General features: G+C 37.1%; 1 protein-coding gene across 2 annotated transcripts in view; it reads right to left on the reverse strand.

Annotated features, from left to right (window-relative positions):
• The window catches only part of LOC128855314 (cadherin-99C), a 297,926-nt gene that overhangs the window by 271,195 nt on the left and 12,652 nt on the right, over nt 1–14,079 (reverse strand). For both annotated transcript variants that reach the window (XM_054090116.1, XM_054090117.1), the window contains exon 2: nt 11,588–11,948. The gene's annotated coding sequence lies outside the window, so the exon portion shown is untranslated. The remainder of the gene's footprint in view (nt 1–11,587; nt 11,949–14,079) is intronic.

Below are 14,079 nucleotides of genomic sequence, written 5' to 3' on the forward strand. Positions count from 1 at the left end.
GTCAGAGTGCGCAAGAGTACAATTTTTTGAATGCCCGAGTTGATTGCACACTTCTGGTCATACAAAATCGCGCATGTTATACGAAAGTGGAGCCACACCAGCTGTTGGATCATAAATTAGTTCTAAAACAGCTACAGCACCGCAATAAGGATTAAGAATATAATTTATAAAGGTATGACGCAAATTATTTCTAGAAATAAACGAATTAAAATATGCGACGCTCATTCGAGATGAGTCAGAGGCGTGTGTAAGGCGAGAAAACCAAAGACTTAGGGTGCGAACGCGCGTCTGATTAGAGTGTGGAATTTATGTAAGGGACTATTTCACTAGCGCTTGTTCACAAATTTTGAGAATTCATGTTTTTCGCATTTAATTTTAGAATTTGCTTTTATGAAAATATAATTGGTGCACCTACAAAAACCGTATAAATCCAAGTTTTGTAGTTCGCTTAAATTGAAAAAAAAGTTTCAAAAAATTTTCTTTAAAATTTCAAAATTTTAATCAGCATTTTTAGAAAATTTTTGAGTATGCAGTTTTATAACACATTGAATTTTGCAGTAACAAAGTGCAAGTGTAAGGGGGTATTCTAGTGTAGAAATTCGAAAAAATCGTTATTTTTTTTTTTTTGATGTTCTCAAAGCTTATCTTTCAAAAATATGTCCTTATTTCCAGTGATATAGCTATTTTAGTGTCACGACTTCTAAACTGGACTGGATTGTAGTTAGAACAATTTTTAATATTTTTAAAAAATTCCGAAAGTCACAAAAAGTAGTAAACAAATTTATCATTTTTTCGGGCAGCCGCAATTTGGCCAAACAAATTTTTCTTTCGATTTTTTTGTAGTAAGTACGATAGCAGCATTCATCAAGATTAATAATCCTTTTTATTTTTTTGTTTCAGATTATTAGAACGCTTGCAATCGTGGTAGGTGTGGCGCACCATTTTTTGTTAACCCCCAACTTCAAGAACTTATAACTTTTTGAGTTTTTCGTTTTTTGAGATTTTTAATTTTTTTATGTATTTTTAAAACATTAGTAAATATCTTATTAAAAAATGATGGGAAAAATATTTTATTTTTTATTTATAGCACCCGAAAAAACATCTCAAATTCATGCCTCTACACTAGAATACCCCCTTAAATGTGCTCAAAAATCGGGTTGATTTTTGAAAATTTTTTTGCTGAGGGAGTTGAATGTTCCTTCTTTATAAAAAATTTCTGGCACTCATTAAAGTACGAGTACCAAAATTTTTGTAATAAGCTGAAATATGTAAGCGAAGGTGTAAGGAATGTTAAGTTAAAAAAAAATGTATTCTTTAGTTATATTTTGGCATGCATTCGTTGTAAGCTTTGATGTTTAAAAAGAAGTCAACGCTTTTTATAAATTTGGTAATCCCCACTTATTGTTTTTTTTTTGTTTTGGCTTATACTTACTTTGCACTTTAGTTTTCAGAACTGATACTTAAGGGGTTAGGTGGGTTTCAAAAGCTCAAAATAGGTACATTTTTATGAATTTTTTTTTATTTAATCAACAGAATATTTCATTCCATCAATTTAACACATAAAAGATACATATTTTATAAGTAGTTTGTGAAATTTTCATTGAAAAATTTTGAAAATTAAGGCGTGGACACGTCGTCTCCTATGACCGCTCAAAAAAAAGTTCTCTCGGCGTAGTCAGGATAACTCATGACAGATTCATCTGAAATTCAAAAACAAAAAATTTTCTGTTAGTAGATGTTTCAAACTCGTGCTTGGACGAAGGAAAAAAAACAAAAACAAAAATTACATTTTTGGCGGCGTTGAAAACAAAAAACCCTTATTTTGAGTAGAATTTGCACCCTTCATGCCCTTGAAAAATTACTTGGAATAGAAAAAAAAAATTCCTTCGTTCAAGCACGAGATAATGTTATTTTGAAGAAGTGTGCACAATTTGAAAGAGATCGGTTCATAAGTTTTCGAGAAATCGTGACTACCGATTTCAAAAATGTAGTTTCAAGAAAAACGCGATTGAAGATTGCTAATAGCTAAGCAGCTGCCTCGATATACCTGCCAATCCAAAGGCTATATCTCTTAGAATATGACTCGGATCGTTTTAAAATTTTAAAGGAATATTCTCAACATATTCAATTATGAGATAAGCAAAAAAAAAAAATTCGATTTTTTGAAATTTTGAAACCCACCTAACCCCTTAAAGCGACTTTTTCCATTTTTCTTAAAAAGTTTCACTTTCTGTGAAAAGTTTTGATAGTGGGTTAAAAAGTTTAACAAAAATGATTTACGCGAAGTTCTAATACTTTCATCATCATCATTGTTTCCTTAATTCCCTAGCGGGATATACAAAGGTATGGTACGCGCCATCCGTTTACTGGATAACTTTTTTCGCCTACTTCCAGCTTAACCCGAGTTGATCCGTCTCGCGATCCACAGTTTTTTTCCAGATTTCTCTTGGCTTACCAGGCGCTCTTCCTCTGGCCGCTGTGAGTGGATTCCATTCCATTGCCTTCTTCGCTATGTTATCATCCTCTTTACATAAAGTGTGATCAATCCATTTCCATTTTCGTCTTCTATTCCAAATGTCTATCAGCTCCATGTTTGCTGTTTCGAGCAATTCCTTGTTTGGCATTACTTTTGGCCAGAAAATTCGGAAAATAATCGTTAGGCAGCGGTTGATAAAAACTTGTAAACGACTGGTTATAGCGATGCTGATTTTTCAGGTAGAGCTACTGTACAGCAGTACCGACAGCACATTCGACTTGAAGAGACTAACCTTTAAACTGCAGCTCAGGTTGCTGACGACGTCATACAGAGTACAACAGACCAAATGCGCTTTTGGCTTTCTGAATTCATCTGTACCACCTCGCGTGGTAACTTTGCTGCCGAGGTAAGTAAATTCCTAAACTGTTTCGATAGGGTTACCTGCAATCTCCACACACCCCTTTTCCGAGAGTCATCACCTTTGCTTTCCAAACTTAGCTACCCTATGAAGTGCGGAGCTCATTTTCTTGTTCGGTTAGACAATGTGCTAGGAGGCATACATATGTCGTCAGCATAATCGATGTATAGCGTGCTAGTCATCGTCCATTTAAGACCACAGGTATGAAGAGAGCTTAAGGCTGCATCGAGGGCATCTCCTACTACTAAGAGGAAAAAACCGGGCGATAGAATATATCCCTGGCGTAGCCCGCTTCGAACTTCGAATGGCTCCGATAGAAGATAGATCAGAAGTTGTTTTAGTAATACAAATGATTTTTGCGAGAACCCACAACTAACAGGCAGTACCTGCGCACGCTGTCGAAAGCTTTTTCGATCAACATCAGATTAAGGTCAGCTCTGAACTCTGCACTCTTATTCGATGATAATCCTAACAGCGTTTATATTGAAGTCCTAATCCGTATCGAATATTGAAAATAAATTTCATATCAGAAATTGACGCATAACACTTTTCAAACGGGATATAAATATTTGTATGACCAAAATTTGGATGCTATGACCCACCGTGAATGGAAACTGAGACTATCATTCAGGTACAAAAATGGTATACTCACGATTTACACTCGGGATTGTATGGGCGCTTTTCTGTCCCAACAATTATGTTGCACAGTGATATTAAAAATCACTTTTACTGAAGTTTTATCGTCATTTCAGAGTTTTTACGCTTTCTTCGTAGTGAGAAAATATAGCCCAATTTTTTCTAGCACACATATCCATCTAACAAAATCAAGCAGTTCACATTTTTCATGGCAAGTAGCCAAAATTCTAACCCAATCCGAATTTTTTGATGCGTTGTACAGATAATTTCACTACGTACGTGTTAATGAAGTTAAGTTAAAAAAAGGAAGAAACGAAAAACATAGAATCAGTAACTGAAATCAGGCGCAAGCGCTGTCGAAACGAAATATTTTTATACAAATAAAATATAAAATTAGTAGAAATCAAGAAACAACAAATGCACGTGCGCCCAGTTCTCTTTGCAGACTCACATTTCTCGTAATACTTCAGCAGCTAACACATGCAAGCGCACATGTGTGTGGGTACACTTATGTATGTATGTGTATGTATTAATGAAGGAGGTAGATCAGAAGTTATGATAAATTTTGAGTGGCCGTGTGGCCTTTACAACAACTATACGGACAAAGCATCAGCTCGACACAGTTACGCTGCGCTAAACGCGAAAACCAGTCAGTCATCTTCGAAAGCGGAAAGTGAGTGAAAGAGCAACGAACAAAATGGAAATTTCACTTTTGAATGATTTCATGGAATTCTATAATTGAAACTTCAACTTCAGTTATCGTCGCCGCCATTGCCGCCGGTAAGTATGGGGGTAATTGTTTTTTATTATAGGTTGCAAGCGGTCAGCGGCAGATCGTAGTAGTAGTGCTGCAAATGAGCTGTCAAAGCTTGGACAAAAATGAAAGTAAGATCAAATTTTGGAGCAAAAAAAAAAAAATAATAATTTTTGTAAAGAACTTTTTTAGTGCTGTACTTTATATTGTTATTTTTGTGTGTGCTTGTTTTTCTTGTTATTTTAGAAATTGTGTTGAAGGTTGTGCTTAAAAATTGCATCGATGAAGGGAAATGAAAACAACTTTCAGTGCGAGAAAAAAGTGACAAGCAAAAAAACCAAAAAAAAATATACTGTAAATGAAAAATGAAGAATAGAAATGTTGCTCACAAATCATTCATTATTAACGCAGTAATGTAAAACCTATAATTAGTTTGGAGAAATTAGAGGGTAATGGCTGATTTTATAGTTAGTAATAAATTTAAGTAAAAGCCTCGGCTGTAGTGAACAATTTTTAAAACATATTTTTTAGTTTAAATTTGGGAATCTGTGTTAGTGAAAGAGGCCAAGAGAGTTTTTTAAAGTGCACATATAATTTAGCTTTAGCTAGCTTTTGCGCATAGATATGCCGCTTTCTGGCTGTGCAAGGGTGTCTTTGGGCAAACGTCGGGTTTTTTTCCTAGCAAGGTCCTATGGATCTACATGGCTATGATAAGACATATTGTCACCTATGCATCAGTGGTCTGGATGAGTAGACTCTCTCTCTCGTGGAAATCAGAAAGACCTTATCGAGACTGCAACGCTCTATGGCCATCAGTTGCACCGGAGCTTTTCCGACTACTTCAGTCCCGGCATTAGATGCTCTGATTGGTCTACCACCACTTGATGCTTTCATCCAAAGCCACGGTTAGCAAATGGCTTGGCAGGCTGAGAGAGGCTGCAGATGGACTAAACTGATGTTACCTGTCAGGCGCGATCGAATGTCACAAATCCTCCTGTCATTAAGCAGAAGGGACTGAAGACAGCTGGTTGTACTGATGACAGGCTACTTTCTGTGGGCAAAGCACATAGAAAAGGTAGGCATCTCAGACAGTGCACTCTGTTCAACATGTGAGGAGGAGGATGAGACCGCGGACCAATTTTTGTGCATCTGCCGCGGCTTCGCTCTAATCAGGCTTGAGGTCTTTGGTACGGTTGAGTTAAGAAGCGACCACCCTGGCTTCTTTCTTGGCACCACAAAATATACTCAGATGTCTTCGGAGATCGGGTAGATTTTAAGAAAATTAAAGTATTTGCAAAGTAGTAAACACAAAAATTAATTCATTCATTGTTTTATTCTGGGCTGATAGCCACATGGACACGGCAAAAGAAAAAAAAATAATATGAAATAGAGTAGCTGATTTACCAATACCACCGATAATAACATTTTTCAGGCAAAATTTTATAAGAATTTGGTTCGTTTTATAGCAAACACCTTCGGAAAACCAATGTTCCAAACTTTGATCATTCAGAAACACTTAACAAATTTCAAATAAATTATGCTTAAAATTTTCAATTTGCTCCTTTTTTTCAAAATTGTCACATTTTTGCCTAACTAGACAGCCACCTCATTAACGGCTAGAATTTCAGCTTGAAACGCGCTAAAGTGATTGGGCAGACGAGCCGAAATACTTATTTTGGCTTCTTACAGTAGACGCTAAAGCCAACTTTATCGTCAAGCGTTGAGCCATCAGCATTTTTGTTTTTAACTAGGCATATTGTCAACCCACTTACGTCTAGCTGGAATCGTAATACTAAGTAACCCATTAAAATATGTATGCTTCATCCCAAAAATGTTCAGCAGGGTTAGTTGGATCCAGTTCGAGTGTTATGGCGCGAGGGTCCAACTCCTAAACCGCACCATTACTTAGTGGCGGCAAGCCAAACCGTACTGTTACCTTCACTCTACACACAAGAATATGCAGCACTTACCTCGCCACCAATTAGTATTTGATAGAATTGAAGATTGAAGGCGTCCAGAAAGTGTTCCTTAAATAGGATTATTGAATTTCAAAATCCCATAAAGGGCGCTATGTATTGACAAACGCATTTGGAATCCAAAATAATTCTTTCTTCAATCATTTTATTGATATATCCAAGGATGTCTACTGTGGCATAAGAAAATTACCAACAAAGGCATTGCTTACGTTTGCACCAACAAGTGGCAGAACAGTGACTGATTTTAAAAGTGCGAGAATTCGTGTATTGAGTGCACTGCTCCCATGATTAGCTTTGTAGATCTCTGATCCATACTCTCACTGTATTTTGTTTTTAGTGTAATTAAAGGTTAAATTGATTGCTCATTTCTGTTACGGGGGATTCACTTTCATATCCCTACTAGAACACAACGTAACAGTTGGTTATTTCATTGTAAATTAATTTATACGAATTATGCGCACAATAGCTCCAATCGCCCGCCTACTTTTTTAAGATCTCAATTTCTACTTCGCTTGACTTTTCCATGTCAATGACGGAATCTTATGGGCTTTTCAACACTTTTTTTAAATTTTTTTCATTATTTTTAATAATTTGAGTCCATATTACCTTCAAAAGGCCCGCGAAGACTATTATTATTATGAATTTTTTAATTTTTTTAATTTTTTGAAATCTACCACCTATGGAAATCGGGACCCACCGAATGATAGTCCCACAAACCCATTAAGCTACAGTGCACAGTGCAACGAGACTCGACTTAGCGCATTGTAATTTGTCATATTTTTTTTAAGAATTACCTAAAACCAGAGATGTATCCAGAGCTTGGGAGCAAACAATTGAAATGGAATAGAATAGAATAAATGGCTGCCCTTGCGATGGACCTGCTTGAACTAATATTCAAAATTCGTTTGTTGCGATACCGTACAGGGGAAGAGCGGCAGGGAGAAGGAAAATAACTATATAAGTGGGGAAAAGGGGCTTTAGATTAGAGAATGACGACCAGCAGTGTCTATTTATGTTCGTATAACCGCTTCAAGCTACTAATGAATTTCACCAGGTGTAGCAAAAAAAATGATAGCCCAGATGTCTAAATCTTTGCTTGATGACAGCAAAGCAGCTCAGAAGAAAGAGCTGAGATGATTCCACCTCCCACTCCAGACAGCTTCTGCAAGAAGGATTTGAAGCAATCTCAAGTCTCACCGCGTGGACACCTAACGGACAATGTCCGGTAAGGATACCTACCAAATTCGAGAGCTGTGGCTTTGTTAGGTTAAGAAGTTTCCTCGAGCGCCCCTAATCTACCCGTGGGCAGAAGGATCCCACGACCGTGCACGTTTGCGCAGTAGTCAAGCGCTAGTTTAGTTGGTGCAAGGTACACCTTTCCAGGAGTAGACCACAGGTTTCCAAGCGAACCCCAATACCCTCATTTTGAGCTTAAACCGTCGTCTGTCTAGCCAGCTCATCAGCGCTTTCCATGAATAATTGTAGAAAAATATTTTAACTTATTTAAATTACAGATTCAGCGCGTAGATATAGTTTTGGAATATTTCGCAACCCACTCCGAGCGAGGGACGCCAAAAGTACTCTATATTAAAGACTATCTGATTTAAATAAGAAAAAATCGATTATTTCAAGCTCATAAACTATGAGTGGCCAGAGCGACAGTGCACCTATTATGACCACTCTTTGTTTTTATACTTTTTAAGGCTATCTATGACCTTAGATCGAATTTAATAAAAATAGGTTCGCATTTAAGTTTTCCGCCCACATTAGTGATAGGAGCAGCAGAACTCCGATTGAAATCATATTTCATGTCTATGAAAGTGAAAAGTGCTAGTAACACACATGCGGAGTTTCAACGAAATCGCAGTGCGTTTACTTTTTTTGGTCACAGTTTAAAAGAGGACGTTACACTGTGCAGCATCCGCAATGCTGGCTCACTAATATTGAAATTCACCACTTATTCGTAATGTCTATATTTTTTATATGTGATTTTATTATTTTATACAGTTGATAGTTTACAATTCTAACACAAGAGCTGTCTGTTTGGAACGATCACGATTACCTTTAGCTCTTGACACCCGTGTTGGTTGGGCGGCAGAAGCACAATCGCTGGGTTTATTATTATCAAATTTTTTTTATTGTTATTATATTACAATATTTTGGTTTTTTTTCTTTTGAGTGAAACTAGTCACAAAATACATACGTGCTTTAAATTAATTAAAAAAAAAAGAAACAAAAATTAAATAAATAAAAATCACGAAAGCAAGTGATTTTAACCACTTAAGTTTTTGAGCTAAATTTTGTGGGCGAAACTCTTGACAAGTGGCACAATTTGGCGCCTTATAAAACCAGTTTAAAAACGTATTAGCCAAATGAAAAAGCGCCGAAAATGTATAAATATAAAATGGTTTTAAAATCATATTTGCATCAATTATTGCTCATCTTGGCACAGCTGGAGGCTTGTGTTGCTGGATTAACTGGCATCAGTTTTTTACTAAGTTCAAAACGAGTTTATATACAAGCATAACAACAACACACAAGTTTGACATCAACAGCTAGCAGTAAAATTAAAAAAAAAAAACAAATTATATATATACAGATATACATACATAAATATTTTTTTAAATATTTTAATTTAAATAAACCGCTTCTTTACATAAATTCATATATAACATTTTGAAGGCCAACATCTACATATAAATAATTAGCATTCACATTAAGAAAACCACAAATTTTATCTCATCACAATTTTTCACAATGACCACTTAAGGTGATATTTGCTTTGAACTAACACAATCTTAAAAAAAACTAAGGAAATACATAAAAAAAAACAAAAAATACATGTCAAATATGACGTTGTTTATTTGAAACATTTAATTATGTTTTTTATGCAACTCGTTCAACATTCAGTCATAAAAAAATTTGCATATGTAGAGTAGTACTTGCAAGTAAAGGGTTGTACTATGGCTGCACTCGAGCTTTGGCATTGCGCGTACATACATCTGAACATCTTGGTAAAGATACTTATTTGGGAAAATGGTTGTAAAAGATCGCATTGAAACAATTAGAGTACTGACGTAAACTTATTTTTTTTCCTTGTTCACTCTCCTCTCGGGAGCATAGGACCTCGAAAAGACTTGTCTTGCGTTGGTTTCGTTAATCTGTTTATGATTTCTGACAGAGTAGATGACTAGCCTGCCGCTACCAGTCCTAAATAGTGGCAATGCCCACCTGTCGTTGCTTAGGAACAACGCCTTTTTACTGCTTGGAGCGCTATCTGTGTGTCACATTTTTCTGGAAGGATCGCACAGATGGTTGATGACTACCGCGGCTGCCCGCTTCCTCTTGCTGGCGCCATTTGATGCAATGTAAAGGGTGGTTAAATTTCAAGTGTGGTTAAATTTTCGATGTTGAGTGTGAACCACACCTAAACTTCAAGTTTTTTTCTGCATTTCATTTGACATTTTTCAATTTCAGACTAACTCAATTTGAACCATGGAAAGATACACAATCGAGCAACGCGTTAAAGTTAAACGGGCGGTCAAATCAAAATCCATATCGCGCACTTCATCTTCAGGGATGAGCCACATTTTCACCTCAGTGGATTCGTCAATAAGCAGAATTGCCGCATTTGGTCGAATTATAATCAAAGAGTGATTGCCGAAAAATCAATGCACCCACAAAGAGTGACTGTTTGCCGTATTTTTTCCAAAATGAGGCCGGTCAGGCTGTTACTGTGAATAGTGTTCGCTATCTTGAGATGATAACCAACTTTTTATGGCCCGAATTGGAAGATATGGATGTGGACGATATGTGGTTTCAACACGACGGTGCCACTTGTCACACAGCTAACGAAACAATGGCTCTTTTGCGCGAAAAATTTGATGGCCGAATAATCTCACGTGCGACGATGTCAATTGGCCGCCAAGATCATGTGATTTGACACCATTGGACTTCTTTCTTTGAGGTTATTTGAAAGAAAAGGTGTACGTCGATAAGCCAGGAACAATTCAAGAGCTAAGGGATGAGATAATTCGGCACATTAACGGCATAGATAAAACCTCAAATACGCCTCAGCGTCATGGAAAAGTTGGACCATCGGATGGAGGAGTGCCGCCGAAGCCACGGCGGCCATTTGACCGATATTTTGTTCCATACGTAGTTGAGCCATACGAATATTATCATAATAAAGAGAAATGATAATAATTTTCTAAAATAATTGTGTTTTATTCAAAATCAACACCGGCCCTTAAAACTCAACCACCCTTTGTAACTGTGTACTTTTTCTTTGTTCCTGCTTGTTTTAGCAGCCACAATGCTAATAATGCGCTGAGTATTGTGCGGGAGTAAGGAAGAAAAGGGTGAAAGGGAGCTGTTTTTGGGTTTTTTCTTTTTAGAAATAGGGCAAGTAGGTAAATTTCGAAAAGTGTGAGGACCGTGCTCGCGTCGGATTCGAACTCACAACCACTGGGATGGCAGGCAGGTGCACTTACGCTAGGCTACCGAGGTCGCTAACGGAAAATACCGTAGTTGAAAGATAAATCTGCATATATGTAGTTTTTTTAGATCTAAAGAAGGCCTTCAATAGGATACTTAGGTAACTCGTATGGCTGTCCTTAAGAGCTAAAGAAAGGGCAACAGGTCAAGGCGCAACCACCTTGGCAGATCCATATAAATTATGGAACAACAAGCCGCAGAATGGGCTAAAATTTTTAACAAGCCCTAAAAAATAGGCTACTTCAGTAGGCTTTGCACAGTAGATCATTTTGGTCAGAATGCGTAGTACCCTATTAATAAATATGTCTCGCATTCCACTGCTCTTCCGATACTTCATCGCTTGTCTAGCGGACTAAGCAAGTCAAGACTTTCTACACTTCATCAAGCATTCAATATTACTTAATTACCTGAACGGTGAAAAGGACAAAACCGATCTTATAAAAATACAGCACAATTTGGCAATAATTCTTAACCTACTTCGTTTTAACATCTAGAAAGCGACAGCCATCATCTAACCCAACCGTCATACTCTATATTATGTATTAGAATTATTTGAATTATCTAAGCTCTAGCATTACGTAATACAGAAAAAGAAAAGAGAAAAAGAAATTATGTGGGAGCTGCCTGAAGTATAGAGCATCCTAATTTGCATATTCTCAATAGTCGCCAGTACTTCCTGTTATTTAAATCTGCAGTAGCGTAGGTCTGCGCACAAATAGTGAAAATGTATGTATGTATATAAGTACGTATATATATCTACAGTTGCATACGCCTTAAAGAGACATAGTTTAAAACAAATAAATAAATAAATATTTTTAATTGCCACTTACCATTTAAATAGCATATCTTTGTTGATCCAGCTCGCTTAATCCATTTAATCCAATGTGTGCTGTATGTGTGGGTGTATTGTAGTCGGTCTTTTATAGCTTGGTTGTATGCCTGCGCAATTGAATACTTTAGTAAACACTGATTTATTGATTTTTCACTTCATATTACAACAAAATTATGTGTAGTTAGGTATGTAGGTATGTATGCACGACGCTCGCAGCTACAGTACACCGATTGGATAGAGATTGGCTTTTTTGTTAGTTAAATAATTTATTTTTATTTTTATTATTTTTCGTATTCAATTACTTTAATCTTTTTTTTGTGGGACCTCTTCACAATAGCAAGTTTTTAGAAGACAGCCAGCTGCAACAAAAAAAATAAAGGATTTGAAAACGTCTTTGCTTAGATAAAAGGATAAAAAACAGATATGAAAAGTACATAAAAAATAATCATCCCCAACTAGGTAGACGCTTGAGACATATCTAAGCGACAAACAAGAAAAATGAATGTGAAACGTATTGCACCTACAAATGAATATACAGCAAATTGTGCTTAATAGCTCACTCCGATGAAATAAGTGGAATAATATAACTACCGCCAATGTGCGTTTAACCTTTCGATGGGGACTGTGTTTTTTTTTTTTTTTATACTCCCTGTACTTAGGTTATACAACTCAGGCTAGTGGTAATAAAACTTCATTTTGAATTCGTAAGCAAATATTTTTTATTATTTATTATTTTATTGCAAAATACTTGTAATTTAATAACGCACCGACAAATTTAGAGACAAATTCACATTTTACGGTATTTTACTACTATTTCTCCTTAATGATAGAACTGAAATAATTGAATTTCCAATGAAGGAAGTTGGATATTCAAGAACAAGTCCATAATTTCACGAATATAATTTCGGGCATATGTCCGCGGCGTCTACGAGTTACGTGTTCCATTCAATCAGTCCAATTTTCAACTACTTTTACCAATACATCTGACCGCATGGCGGCAATGGTGGCTTTAATATTGCAATAAATTCATTTTTAGGTGCGCTGAATGAAGAGTTGCGCCATCTTTTGGAACCAAATGCCGTCGAACGGATTTATTATTTTCAAAGTAGGGTGGTTAGATGGCAAGAGCACTACGGGTACCCTACCAACAGCACTAGAGTGCCGTTTTGGTAAAAAAAATGGAGACCACTAACTGCGCAAGGTTACAAAACCTAAACCATCTACAGTCGCTTTTGATGTAGTGGAGAAGAGAAATTGGATCTAGAACTGCCTCAGGATATCCCCGAAAGAGAGACTCTATTAATTTGGAAATTGAATGGCGGGAATCTTTAAGCGTCCTGCTGCTGTTGTACCGTGTGTTTTTGAGATAGCACACAATGACACAGACCTCCATGCGCTTTTTTAAGAAAGAAGTTGTGCAGTTTTCCTTTAACAACGGACAAGGGGACACCGATGTCTGAGATGGGGACATATGAAACTAGTCTGTCGACCTCTTTCTGGCAAGCTCAAACGCAATTTTTGTTGCCGCTATGTTCCTATGCCCTGGAACTCAGATAAGATAAATGTTTCCTGCACATTCGAGACGTTTAATATCTCTCCCTTACAGGGGTTGACCAGAAGAGAGGGCAAACAGGACAACAACATAGCCTTGATATCAGCTTGACTATCGGCAAAGATATTTATGCCTCCCTCCCCACAGCGCTCCGTGAGCATTTTACATACCTGCAGGATCGCGAAGACCTCTACTAGTTTTCTGCAGTTCCCCGCTCAAACTCCAGATCCCAACTTGGATCCGTACCATGTCCGTGCAACCTCTCTTTTCTATCCAAACTAGCCTGCTTGGCAAGATAGCTCTAGCACAATCCTCAAAACCCAGTTTGCGGATGGGGAGATCTGTATGAAGTACAGAGAAGAAAAGAGAAATCTGCCTCAAGTTGATACAAGAGATTGCCTTCAGAGGACAACCTTCTTCTACCTAAAAGCACCCTGAGCAGCAATGGATTGAACTTGAAGATCAACGGGAAGTAAGTGCAGAATGACGTTAAAGGCGGCAGTGGGCCCTAGACACGGCCCAGTGATGGCAATAAATACAGTCCTTTGCATTCTTTCTCTCTAATTTACTAGTGTTAGAGTCCTTCCGAAGAATTACCAACCAAACCCTATGTAAAAATTGGCAGAACCACGAAGTTGTACATACAGAGTACGAAATGTCACCCCATTTTTTGCCGAGCATATGTATATCTACAGGAGGAGAAAGCTATACTAACCTTCATAGCCCGATTCTCGATGGGCAGCTTACAATGGAGCTTTTGCTAAAGGCACTTGACTTCCGATCAGAGCTTAAGAAGGGGTAAGTTAACTGATTGTTTAATCTAGGAAGTCTGAGAGGTGGAGGTTAGTATTTTCTGGTGAATAGAATCCGTTTTTTTTTGTGGGAATTGACTCTAAGACCGCAACTGGCAGCCCATCGACTCAGTACAGCCAATTCTC

Source organism: Anastrepha ludens, chromosome 2 (assembly GCF_028408465.1).
Source record: "Anastrepha ludens isolate Willacy chromosome 2, idAnaLude1.1, whole genome shotgun sequence".
In the NCBI taxonomy this organism is placed as follows: Eukaryota; Metazoa; Arthropoda; class Insecta; order Diptera; family Tephritidae; genus Anastrepha; species Anastrepha ludens.